General features: G+C 38.6%; 1 pseudogene; it reads left to right on the top strand.

The window, feature by feature from the left end:
• The first annotated feature begins 4,170 nt into the window (after nt 1-4,170).
• The window catches only part of LOC119247318 (60S ribosomal protein L7-like), a 190,506-nt pseudogene continuing 181,349 nt past the window's right edge, over nt 4,171-13,327 (top strand).

Raw genomic sequence — 13,327 nt, forward strand, 5'->3', positions numbered from 1 at the left:
TGTATATGATATACACATACAAATAAGTAAATATGTATAACCATGGTACTATTTGTACAAAATCACATGTGTGTGTGTGTATTGAGCATTTCCTGTAATGGAATTTTATGGAACTTAAAACTGAATTGGCCTTCTACAAAAACATTATGCAACATTTTGTCCAATATGTTTTAATTCTATTTTTTCACCCTTTAATAAAAATCCAACCTTAGCAACCAATTATCTTCTAGGAATGCTACCTTCACACTGAAATAGGAGAAATTTCAAATTCCACATTTCCCTTGGTGCTAAGATAGACTTTTATTTTTACCTTTTTTTAAATTTATTTTTCGTGCAATGAAGAACTGGGGTGTAAGCCAGAGGTGTGGGGGAGGGGAGGAGAGGGGTGAGAGGATTCACCAGAGACAGAGTGGGGGCAGCTGGTGAGACAGGAGAGGTCTGCAGCACCAGGTGTGTTGTCTTCATGGGTGGGGATCGAACTCAGCCCTTAGTGGTGATAGCACTGAGTCTTACCCCCTAGACCACTAGGGAGGCCCCAAGACAAACTCTTCTGATATGTGTGTGCTTGTCAACGCTGAACTTGTCCACTTTATTTTCCAATCTATATTTCAAGTTTTTATCTTTTGACATCAAAGAAAAAATAATAAAAGGAAAATTTTCCTTCAGTCTTTAATTGAATACTTTGAGATTCCTTTGAAGAGTAACCTGAGGGCCTGTGTACAAAATAGAAAGAGTCATCCCTTCCTCAAGACACTACTTCCATCTGTTGAAATACGGTGATATACTGGAATGTGAAACTTGTCTGCTAGCTTCTGGAAAATTACTCTATGAAGTGAATCAGCCCATGTGAATGAGGCCACAAGGGTTGTGCGGTGAACTACACTCAGCCCAGTGGCTCTGGAGAGAATGAAAATCATTTTAAAGTATGCATGGTTTTCTCCCAAAGGTCATGCCTTTAGTCTCATCAGATGTAGGAAGCTCAAGCACAAATAAAAAACAACCTTATTTTTCAAATCTGTTATTTTCAGTTTTTATTCTTATCCTTAACAAACAGTCCCTTCCTCCCTTGAGTACCATACTTCGCTCTCACTGAAAACACAAGCCTTTCAGCTGTTGCTTGATGCCATGTTATTTTCTTCACAAATACCCCAGCCCTAGAGTCTAGTAAAAGGAGCCTAAATGTTTTTTTTTTTTTTAAACAATTTATCAGTATCTTTTATTTTTCTTACTTTAATAGAGGCATGTTTTTATTTATTTGTTTGTTTGTTTGTTTATACATGCACTGGGTAAAGTCAGAAGCGCGGGAGGGTGAGAGAATTCACCAGAGCCAGAGCGGGGAGCAGAGCAGGCAGAAGGACCGAAGCACACTGCTGAGGGGAGCAGCGGGCGGCAGGAGAGGTCTGCGCGCCATGTGGGACCCTCCTCCGGTGGCCGGGGAGCAGCCGGGATCGAACCGGCGCCGCAGAGGCTGCGGGCAGCTTCGTAACCCAGCGCTCAACCCCTGCGCCACTGGGAGGCCAAAAGGAGCCTAAATGTTGCTGCTTGTTTTCTTCCTCTTTTTGTTTTGAGCCTGAGAAGCACACAGTTTCACTTTCCCATGGATAGTTTACTTATACAGAATTATAAAAGACTACCTATGCATGATTTTTGACCTGATCATAGTATAAAAAAATTAGAATTATTTTATACCATACAAATTCAACAATGGGATCTGCTGAAATTTATCTGATCAAATTATGCTCACCATCATTACCTTTACACCACATGTGGATAGTCTGGTCTAATTTAGAAATGTAAAATGTTGTGTATTTTAACATGAGCTGTGTAAACCTAAAATATGTACATGAACATTTGTTCCTCTGAGTTCCCTAATAGTTGTGTTTCCCCTTGCATTATATAAGATTCTTATATAATTTTATGTTTTTTATCTTCTTTTCCCCACTGAATTCTGAAATTTTAAAAGTGGAAACTCCTGGGCCTCGCTGGTGGCCTAAGGGCTAAATTTCAGCCATTACCATTTGGGCCTGAGTTTGATCCCAGGCCTGGCAGCTAACCCACATAAGCATAACAGACCTCTCCTGTCTATTCCGCTGCTCTCCTCAGCAGCGTATTTCAGTCAGTCTACCTGTTCTGTCCCCCACTCTGCCTCTGGTGAATCCTCTCACTCCCTGCACCTCTGGCCTACACCCCAGTTCTTCTGTGCAAAAAAAAAAAGAATCTTTTAAAAAAAAAAAAAGCGAGAACTCCTATTTTTTTTAGCACCCCCATAGAACTTGGTATTAATGTATGTTGAATGGATCCCTGATGGGGCAGCAATTCAACATGACACCTTGTCTTTAAGAGCAGAGTTCTAGTACTTTTTTAAGAATCCATAGAAATCATCTCTACTGTCAACTGATGGAGTTCTTTGAGAAATTCACGCAGAGTATTATCTGCTGAGTATTTGAAAGTAAGTCTGGAGCAACACTGTAATGTATGATTGTGTTAAGGAAAAGAATTGCTTAAAATTAAACAGTTTTGTTTAAAGGACTCAGATTAAAATTATTAACAGTTGAAACAATAACAGTTGAAACAGTTGAAACAATAACAGTTGAAACAGTTAAATCAATAGCATTTACCCTAATGCCATGCTGTCATCTGATGTTTTCCCAAAGTATTGAAAATCAAGTTTTCACTTTGCCATACAAATCACTGTTTATTTAAAACAAACTTGATTAAAAATAACTAAGTCCTTCACCTTCTCCTTTCTTATCATTTGCATGGCATCTTTTTGATGATTTATGTTTAAGACAATATTGATTTTTCTCTTCCCATTTACCCTGTAAATAATGCTCTATTTTCAGTCAAGTGTGATAGGCATAAGGTCAGAACAAGGATGAGACAAAGAAACCAAATGACTTGTGTTTAAGAAAATAAAACAAGAGCATCTTCAAAGCATCCATACTTTTCTGGAGTGCATCTGTTACTAAACAAAGAAACTACAAAATCCAGATTCATGTGCAACATAGTTTTAAATTTCTAAGAAGTCTACATAATTTCGTATTTTATGCTTTCTTTAGGTCCATTATAATTTTTGTTTGTTCTTAAACTTCATTTGGGGTAGGAAAAATATTCCTAAAGTCAATTAAAAGAGTCATAATTTCCCAGGATTCTAGAGAAAAATATTATCGGAAGTGGGGAGTAGGAAAAATTAGGCACAAAGCATTTCTTTTAAGAAACATTTTAATTTGAAATAATACACAATAAGATTTGATGTGTTGATGAAGTCGGAACCAAAAATGATGGACTCAGCACCCAGGTGTCATGATCAAGCAGTTCAATTATGTCTTGTGGGGAGAATCGGGGTGTAAGGTAGAGGTGTGGTGGGAGTGAAAGAAATCACCAGAGACAGAGTGGAGAACACAAAAGGCGGATTTATTAAAATACACTGCTAAGGGGAACAGCGGGCAAGAAGGGAGAAAAGTCTGCACCTAAAGAAGAATTTGGGGCTCCCTCTTATAACCTGTTTTCGTGGACTTTTCATGACTGGGGAGCTGGTTTGGGCCACTTATTGCTGAGATGTCTGGTCTTGGACATTGACTTTTGACGCAGAATGTGTCCTGGCCCTGCTTCCACATCCATGGTCAGAGTGTTCAGTATTATTGCCTGGTTTCCTTAGCAACCTTATCAATTGCCTTTAGCTATTCAAGCCTCCAAAACCTTCCAGTTGGGGAAGGGGTGGGGGGCTTAGTTTTTAACCTTATTAAATAAGGCAAATTAGATCCAACAAATCAGAATCTCTTTTGCGACAGAAAAGCATGCACTCTCTTTCAAGGAAGAAAGTGTACTGAAATACTTAAATATGTTTTTGAGGCATCCCTACATGAAGGTCATAACTGTGTTAAGAAGAATAAAAATATTAGTTAAGTAACACCCAAGTAGGTTAATTACAAAAAAATCTATAATTAGAAAAAAATTTGAAATACCAGACTTCAGTCCCTCACAGCAAACCCATATACTGATGAAATTGCAAATGCAAGCTTTTCACATTATTTAATCAAGCAGTAATTGAATCAAGGTGTTTGTGGCAAACAGCAGCATGGCCCCCAAAAGATGCCCACATTTTGAATCCTAAAACCTCTGACTTACATTAGCTCGCAGGGTGAAGGGAATTAAAGTTACAGTTGGAAATAAGGTTGCTAATCAACAGACCTTGAGATGAAGAGAGTATCAAGGATTACCCAGATGAATTCAATGCAATCACAGGGGTCTTTTTAAATGCAAGAGGGAGGCAAACGAGAGAGAACCAGAGAAATGGCGGCTTGAGGAAGACTCAGTCTGAGCTCCGTAGATTTGAAAACAGGAATGGGGTAAGGAGTCAAGGAATGCAGCCTCTAACAGGACAAAAAAGCAAGGAAACAAATTTGCTTCAGGATCCTTCACAAAGCAACGCAGCTCTGGCGGCACCTGGATTTGAGTCTTGCAAAACCCACCTTCAACTTCTGACCTTCAGAACAGTAAGATAATTTTTTTTTTGTTTTAAAAGTGTTTGGCAATTTGTTAAAGCAGCAAAAGTGAACTAATAGAGTGTTTAACAGCAAAATGATACTAGAACAATGGGCCGTCTTTTTTTCCTTTTACTTTACTTTAGTTTGAATCAATAAATCTCTCAGCAGAGTGGGGAGCAAAGAAAAGGGGGAAAACACAGAGAGCAAGCAAAGGTAAAAAAGTATTGAGTCAGTACTTTTCTTGTATATCCGAAATTGTAATTTCATTGACAAATAACAGGTGGACTAACAGGTTTAAATTTACTCAGTAGTATGGATGACTACGCTATTTTTGAAAATAAATAAATTGTTTTATAGATTAATGAATTGTGAATATTAGATGTTTTAGAAGTAATGCAAAAGCAGTCAGTGTTTAGGTAATATACCATGCATTAGCTCCTCAGAATTGAGTTATCTAAGACATGTTACAACATCAAATTAAAAATCTACAAAGGAGTTAGTTATTGGTTTTCCCTGAAGTTTACTGAATTGTGCCAGACTAAAAAGAAAAAAAAAGTTAAGTCTTTTCATTTCAGTGCTTTGATCTGTTGACCCAATTGGTGGGACGGGAAAAACAGCAAGAGCCAAAGACCAAAAGCAAAATGGTTGAGACATGCTTTATTCCTAGGGCCTTTGCATTGCATGTTGTGGGTTTCAGAAATGAAATTCCTCCAGATTCTTCCATGTTTTTGTCCCTCATTGTTTTTTCAGGTTGTTTTTATTTGACCTTGGCTGTAGACCTTATCTAAAAATTTGCAGCGTCCTGTCGTCATTTTACATGGCCCCTTTCTTGGCCTTATTTGTTCTTTTAAGCGCTTGTTGCTACCTAGCATACCATTTCTTTTTTCTTTCTGCCTTTTTGTTATTCCTATCTGTCCTGTCAACCAGAGGCATGGATAAAATAAAGTCCCAGTACCAGCAAATTTTCCTACCACCAAACTCATTTACATTTCGGGAAGAATATAGCCTAGGCAACCACGGGTGGAGTAATAGCATATCAAAGGTCTTTTAACCTTCAGGCTCAATTCCCTGTGAGCCATCCGGTCACACTCAGCATTTGAAAGGTCAGGAGTGAGATTCCCAAATGGGTGTAGACCACCTCAGCTGAGGGAGACTTGGCTTTTCAGCATTTATTTCTCCCTAATCAAGTCCCCATTCTGTAGGAAAGCTGCATCCATCAATTACAGATAAGTAAGTAAACCCAATCTTTCATTGAAGATTGGTTATTGGTATGTCCTGTTTAACTTGGATCCTGTATAGTTGAATTGCTAGACTTAGAGATTCCTTGAGTAAATGTTGAAAATAAGGTTAGATCAAAGGTCATATTCTGATAAAACACAAAACTGACCTGTGACAAGCTTGCTATTTCATGCTAAGGGGGTAATAAACTCAAAATCTATGGTGCTGGGAAATTGGTGGTTCATGATCAGTGGGAAATATATCATGGATGTTTGAAACAAATAACTCACATGAGTATAGTCTACACAATGTTACCAATGATGATATTATAAACTTTTTCCCCTGATTTTAACTATACACTAATCTTAAATAACATTTTGAAAAGTGTTTTGCGCTATTTCCTCCTCCTGGACACCGGAGGACTACATTTCCCAGCCTCCCTAGCAATAATTTTGGTGCTGTGTGACTGAGTTGGGAAATGTGAGGTGGTTGGTTTTGTGTTGCATAAATTCCAGCATAGTAACTGTTTTTCTTACATTCTCTGACTTTCATGTGACTGAAAGTGACGGATCCTGAGGTGGTTGGCATAAAAATGAGATCTGTATTTCCGGACGCTAGTTTAGGGCAAAGTTGGAAAGCTAGTTGTTTGGAGTTACTGACATTATGGCATTTGTGTGTTTTGGCAGCTTGTGTTAATTGCTCTTAACAGACTAACAAGACACCAGTTGATTGAGAAGTTTCAAAGAGATTTGTCATTTGACATCCAAAAGATATTTGAAGGACTGTGACATTATTAATCATACTTAGTGATATATGGCATCATAAGAACAGAGGAATGATAGTTGTCAAAAATCAGGATTTTTGTCGAGAGAAAACTATGCTTTAGGTAGCAGCCCTTCTGCCCACCTGTGCCTATGCAGCCTCTTTTAGCAAAACTCTTCCTTTCAGGGGCAGCTTTTTCTGCCCATTTGTCTATGCCACTGCCCTTTATTCTCTCCCTTTTATAATAAACTTGCCCTTTGGGATGTATAGAAAAAAAATTGTATGCTTTACATTCAAGCCTATATATAGTATAACTAAGAATGTAAAATTTTTTTCACAATAAAATGTTTAACAAAATATATAAGTAAAATGACATTAATTACTACTTAAAAGGGTTCAGAACCACATTCTTTCACAAAGAATACGGAAGTAAAATGGTGTTAAAAGTTACCCAGGATAACAAACAACTGGAGTGATAAACCTGTGAGTCTAACTTGAGTCTCTATTTACAAAATCTAATTTTCTCTAAGGAGCTAGGTCGTTTTGTAACCACAGTATGTGTGAGCGCACATAAAAGGTATTGTAATTGTTACTTGAGAATAAACTAATTACATCAGGATATTTCTCATGAGGAGTAAGTATTAATTGGTTGAAACAACTTGCAAGCTATTACTACCACTACCATCCTTTGATTTTAGTACATTCATACATGTGTGTGTGTTGGGGTGGGGGGGTGGGGGTGGGAATGAAAGATGCTAGAGTTCTCTAAGAGCAGTAAACGTATTTTTTGAGGCTGTTGGAAGTTTGGGATAGATTGCATCAAGTCATTGAAATGACCTCTTCATCAGTGGGTTATTTTATAACAGGGATGCTAGAGTTGAAGAGGTGAATTGGGTAATAATACAGCACCTTAAAAAGCAACTATGTCATTTGGATTTTTATCTTGTAGGTCAGGGTTAGGAATTGAAAACTATGGTCTGTTGTTTGCCCTTTGGCTTTTTCAGTTAGATTTTTATTGTAAAGAGACACCCCATTTTAAAGTGTGTCATCTAAGCCTGTGTACTACAACATGCAAGTTGAGTCGTGACAGATCATAAGCCTAAAACCTTTAGGAAACCTTGAAGCAAAAGTTTGTCAATCTTGTTAGAAATATTTCTGAATTGTTTTCAGCAGAATGGCAGTAAAATAAGAATTGTGCTTCAAACAGCAAACGCGAGAAATCAGTTGAATATTGAAGGTAAAAACAACTTAGGGTGCTAGTAAAATGATTCAGGGGAAAAGTAAGAGAAACTGAAAAAAATTACTGAAACAAGAAATTACTTGATAGATTTTCAGGTCTGAAATGGTCATTCAGTTCTACCCTTGAAATAAGTAATTCCAAATGGGAGCTCACTAAATTGAGGTAACTTACAAGCGAGCTCCAGCTGATGTTTTTTCCCCCTTAAAACATCACCTTTCAGATTCCTCCTTTTCAGTTACCTCGTACTTTTGTATGCTTGGTCTCATATTCTGTCTTGTAGCAGTTCTCCTAGGTAATTAGTTCACCCCCCTAAGTTTACTTGACTCTTCTTCCCTAAAACAGTCTTATTCCCCCAAATACTCCTTTTCTGACAGAATTTCCTAGTACCTCATCATTGATACTTTAATCTTACATTCTGTTTTTCCTGAATTCTGTCAGGGCCAGCCTTGGGAATAATGCCAACATAGCTTAAACTGTCACACCAAATTCTGTTTTCAAAATTACAGATTGGACAGAAAAAAACACTTTCAGAATATATATTTTTTTTATTTCCAAAATGTAATTTTATTTTTTAAAATGTTTATTTTAAATACTTCTTACATCATTTTTAATTTTTGCACAATGTATGCATTTTCATTTTGGTTATATTCCCCATACAATTGCACCCCCCCCTTATTTTGACCCTATCCTTTTTCTTCCTCCCCCCCCCCATAGTGTGTCTCTGGTTTATAGTTGCTTGTTGATTGTGAATTTTTTTCTTTATTATAATTAGTCTTTTTCCTGGTCCCTTATTTGGGTTTTCTAAATTCCTGCTACGAGTGAGACCATCCGGTATTTATCTTTTTCTTTCTGGCTTATTTTGCTGGGTATGATCCCTTCCAGTTCCATCCATGTTGATGCAAATTGCATGAATTTTTTTTTTTTTGATTGCTGAGTAATATTCTATTTGCATATATACCACATCTTCTTGATCCAGTCATCTATTTTTGGGCATTTGGGTTGTTTCCATAGCTTAGCTATTTTAAAGATTTTATGCATACAAGAAGTGGGGTACAGGCCAGAGGTGTGGGGGGTAAGAGGATTCACCAGAGACAGAGCAGGGAACAGAACAGGCAGATGTACTGAAATACACTGCTGAGGGGAGCAGTAGGTGAGTCAGGAGAGGTCTGCTGTGCCATGTGGGTCAACTTCCTGGCCGGGGATCGAACTTGTGCTGCAGTGACTATGGACAGCTTCACAGTGCTGCATCTTAACCCCTGTGCCATCAGGGAGGCCCCACTTTCAGAATTTTTTTTTTTTTAATAGAGGCATGTTTTATTTATTTGTTTGTTTGTTTTGTTTATACATGCACTGGGTACAGTCAAAAGCGCGGGAGGGTGAGAGAATTCACCAGAGCCAGAGCAGGAAGCAGAGCAGCCAAAAGGTCCGAAGTACACTGCTGAGGGGAGCAGCAGGCGGCTGGAGAGGTCTGCGCGCCATGCGGGACCCTCCTCCGGTGGCCGGGGAGCAGCCGGGGATCGAACTGGCACCTCAGAGGCCGCGGGCAGCTTCGCAACCCAGCGCTCAACTACTGCGCCACCGGGGAGGCCCACTTTCAGAATATTTTTGCCATTAAAATTATATTTATCGGTCCTCCCCGGTGGCGCAGTGGTTGAGCGCTGGGTTGCGAAGCTGCCCGCGGCCTCTGCGGCGCCGGTTCGATCCCCGGCTGCTCCCCGGACACCGGAGGAGGGTCCCACATGGCCCGCAGATCTCTGCTGCCACCCTCTGCTCCCTGCTCTGACTCTGGTGAATTCTCTCACCCTCCCGCGCTTCTGACTGTACCCAGTGCATGTATAAACAAACAAACAAACAAATAAATAAATAAAACATGCCTCTATTAAAAAAAAAAATTATCTTTGGGTCTTCATAAATGTTTTGCTCTAATGGTACATTCCCCTCAGCATGTAAACATGTGTAACATAGTACAATTTATTTAATATTAAAAGGCATACAGACAATATCTCGTGCCCTTTCTGCTGCCTATTTCTCAATTCTATTTTTACTGCAAAATTTCTTAAAGTACCAGACTGTGCACCATTTCCATTAGATTTTCTCCCATCTCTCTTGAACCCAGTTAGGCCATAAAATTATATATGTAGAAAAAGCTCTGCAAGGTCCCCACATTGCACAATTATGCTGTGGTCCAGCCTCATGTACTCAGCAATTGTCATTAGCTGTGGAAAGAGTTGTGCTTTGTCTTTCCTGCTTGAAACACATTTTACTCTTTTTTGGAAACTACGATTCTCTCTCTCATTCAGTTATTCTGAATCTTAACCAATTCCTTAGATCCCCCAGACTTCAAAACACTGAAATGTTACCAGGATCTACTTTATTCTTGATCTCCCTCAAGATGACCTTGACCATTTTATAGCTTTAACTATCCCTGTGCTACAGACTACCATGTTTATAATGTCTAGTTAGACAGTTCTGAAAAATGATATTCATAAATCCAACTGCCTACTTGATATCACCACCAGTATATAGAGTTTCGTGCTTTCTCAATTCTGCTACACTTACTATGCTTCTCACAGTCCCTTACCTCTGTGATTCCAGGTTAGGTTTGGCCACAGGAGAAGTTTTTCAGAGATTTGAAAGGGAACATGAATCTGTAACCTTTACACTCGTAGTCTGTGTGTGGTGCCAATACAGTTGCACCTTGTCCATAGGGCTGTAACTCAGATTGTTTTCAGGCAGCAGACCAGCCCCACTGATGCCAGTTTCTTTGCCTGTTCCCAGTAACTGGCACCTTTAGTTTCTTAGAATCCTGGTCTATGCATATGTGCAGTTCAACAGGGAAGATAACCACCTCCCTCTGCAAGTGGTCTTTGTTGAGTGTATTGAGAGACTAAGTTGGGTTCCAGTATGTTCTCATGGATACTGGACCAATGTAACTTAAGGAATCTATCTCATTCTTCCCAGGGATCTTTTTTTTAATTTATTATATGTTTATTTAGGCCTCCCTGGTGGCACAAGTGGTTAAACACTGCAGGTTAAGCAATCTGCAGCCTCTGCAGCATGAGTTTGATTCCCGGCCAGCCAGGGAGATTCCCACATGGAGCCGCAGACCCCTCCTGTCTGGCCAGCTGCTCCCCTCAGCAGTGTACTTCGGTCAATCTGCCTGTTCCCCACTCTGTCTCTGGTGAATCCTCTCACACTTGTACCCCACCTCTTGTATGCATAAGTAAATAAATCTTTAAAAAAAAGCTGGGGTGCAGGCCAGAGATGAGGGAGTAAGAGAATTCACCAGAGACAGGTGGGGAGCAGAACAAGCAGATCTACTAAAATACACTGCTGAGGGGAGCAGTGGGCAAGATAGGAGAGATCTGCACCATGGGGGGTCACCTCCCTGGCCAGGGATCGAAGTTGTGCTGCAGTGGCTGCAGATAGCTTCATAGTGCTGCATCTCAACCCCTTGCTCCACCATGGAGGCCTCTGGAATCTGTTTCATTCTTGTCTCCCCTGCCTCCATCCATATTTTCTCCCCAACCACTAGCACTGAAAACTTAAGGCCAACCATCAGTGCAAAGTCAAAATGTTCTTGACATATTGTTGATAGATTCAGTCTCTATAAAAGCCCCTTGATTCTACACCATTTGTGTAGTTCTGTTTCTCTACTCGAGCTCTAGGATATAATTTTTTTTTTAAGATAGCACCACTTGACATGGTGAATGCTTGATTATTTATTTTCTGTACACCTCCAGTAGAAAATAAGTCACATAGGGGCAGGGACTTTTGTTTGTTATTTTATTCATGACTATATCTCCTACATGTGTAATTGTGCCTGACCCACATTCGTTTAAAGAACGAATGACTAATACATAAGTATTGCATGTGATTTTATTGGTCATTCAGAATATCGGTATATGAAGAGTATTATATTTCAGTATTAGAACAATACTTGAATTATGGCTTAGATAGATTAACATTAGTAAAACAAGTCAATCAAGAAGTGAAAGCCAAAAGAAATGGCCTTTTTTACCTATCTACTAACAAGTTAAATAATGAGGGGTCCAACTTTGTATATTACTAGGTGCTTGTCACGACAACTGGAAAGGTTATTATCTGAATGTGCAGCCTGTATAGTTTTGTCAACTGCTAAAGACTAATCAACACTGGGTCACAGTCAGTGACTGAAATTGCTAGAAAGGAAAAGAGCCTGTCAATTATGCAGTTATGTTTCACTTCAAAAAATGCTATATAGGTGCAAACAGACATTTGGCAAAAGAGGAACAAAAACAAGATGAGCTATTACAGGCATGTAATTTTTTTCTTTTCTGTAGAACTATGGGTTCTGCCTGAAATTTGTTTGTTTTGTGAGACAAATCTTCTCAAAAAGGCAATGGTGTTATTAATTAAACAAAGGAAGAGGCAATCGAGGTGGGATCATGCTAAGCTGAAGTTGTTAAATGAATCTTAGCTCTTATAGAGAAAACTTCCCCAGTGGTTATCTAAGCTGTCACCATTTTAGTGCATCTGAGGAAATGTGCGCCAAGAGTTGTGTTAGTGTTGGCAAAGAAATGAACTAATTTTAATTCTCAGCTCCTAAATCTGACATCAATCCAGAAACTTTGTAACTAAACTTATCTAAGTTTGCTGCACAGCCAACAATTATATTAAGAATATTACATGGAAATACAGCAGTCTACTTGGTGTAAATGGTGAAACTGAAATTTAGAATACTATCTTGAAATCTGTCAGATGTTAAGATTCTTAGAAGGTCATAAAAGGACTCATAAAAAATCTGTTTTCTCCAATTGCCTAACTGGCTACAAATCTAAATTACTTCCTGCCACCTCTTCCAAAATAAATATTATTAAAACACTATATTCTCCAGCTGCCATTGAGAACCAAAGGTACGTGAGAGATGGTGTTTATTTGTACACGTGCACTTTTCCCATCATAAGCTCAAATTATATGTTGCACACTTGAGCTAAGTTCTGTGAAGCTTGCTTTCTCACACTTGCATTCTCACTCATAATATGTAATATTTATTGACTCCTACAATGAAAATCCTTCTGAGTGATATATTAGACAGGAATTTTTCTCTTTTCTATGACTAATCAAGCTTTTTTTAATCACTGTGATATTAAAGGTAACATTTAATTGCTTTTTTTTGGAAGTGGTGGGAGACTTAAAAATCTTAATTTTCTTAGAGAGGATTGCTTCAAACAGGAGGACACACGCTGAGAACAAGGAAAAGATCCAACTAGTTTTTGTACTGAAAAAGGTGTATGATTCAAGTAGATTTCAAGTGAGGGAGAAAAGATTAGTGCTCTGTAACATGGTGCTAGAGAAAAGCCCCAATTCACACATCTTAAGTGACTTTTTTTAATAGCTAGATTTTAAAGTTAGGTTTTAAATTCTAATTGTAATGAAGTTTCTTTTGAAACTTTTATTAGTGTTACCTTCTGACCCACAATGTCACTATTTTTTAAAATACAAAAATTTATCTCATTTTATTGCTGCTATCTTTTGGATGATGCCAGAGTGTGAATTTGCCAATAGAGGGCAATAGTCAAACTAAGATAGGCAGCATCTATCATTTTTGCGACTTCTAATGAGGTAAAAGGACACATAG

The sequence above is a fragment of the Talpa occidentalis genome, unplaced genomic scaffold (assembly GCF_014898055.3).
Source record: "Talpa occidentalis isolate TD23 unplaced genomic scaffold, MPIMG_talOcc4v2.1, whole genome shotgun sequence".
NCBI classification, from domain to species: Eukaryota; Metazoa; Chordata; class Mammalia; order Eulipotyphla; family Talpidae; genus Talpa; species Talpa occidentalis.